The following is a 267-nucleotide window of genomic DNA, read 5'->3' as shown; positions in this document are numbered from 1 at the left end:
TGGTAATCCTGGGGTTGTGATGATGGGGCCCTTGAATATTGTTGCCCAGGGTACAGGGAAGTGTTAATCCGGCCCTGCACCACAGATGTGATATTAAACAACTCTGACTCTGACATCTCTGACTTCTGTGACGGGATGTCCTGTGGAGCAGACTCTCATTTACTTTGTGCTTACAACTGAATATGGCCGCCATTTCTGCTAATGGTTTCACACTAATTGTAGGTCATGAATATGTGCCAAGAAAATTAAGTCTCGGGGAGGAGATTC

Source organism: Austrofundulus limnaeus, unplaced genomic scaffold (assembly GCF_001266775.1).
Source record: "Austrofundulus limnaeus strain Quisiro unplaced genomic scaffold, Austrofundulus_limnaeus-1.0 Scaffold83, whole genome shotgun sequence".
In the NCBI taxonomy this organism is placed as follows: domain Eukaryota; kingdom Metazoa; phylum Chordata; class Actinopteri; order Cyprinodontiformes; family Rivulidae; genus Austrofundulus; species Austrofundulus limnaeus.
This window is presented reverse-complemented; position numbering follows the sequence as displayed.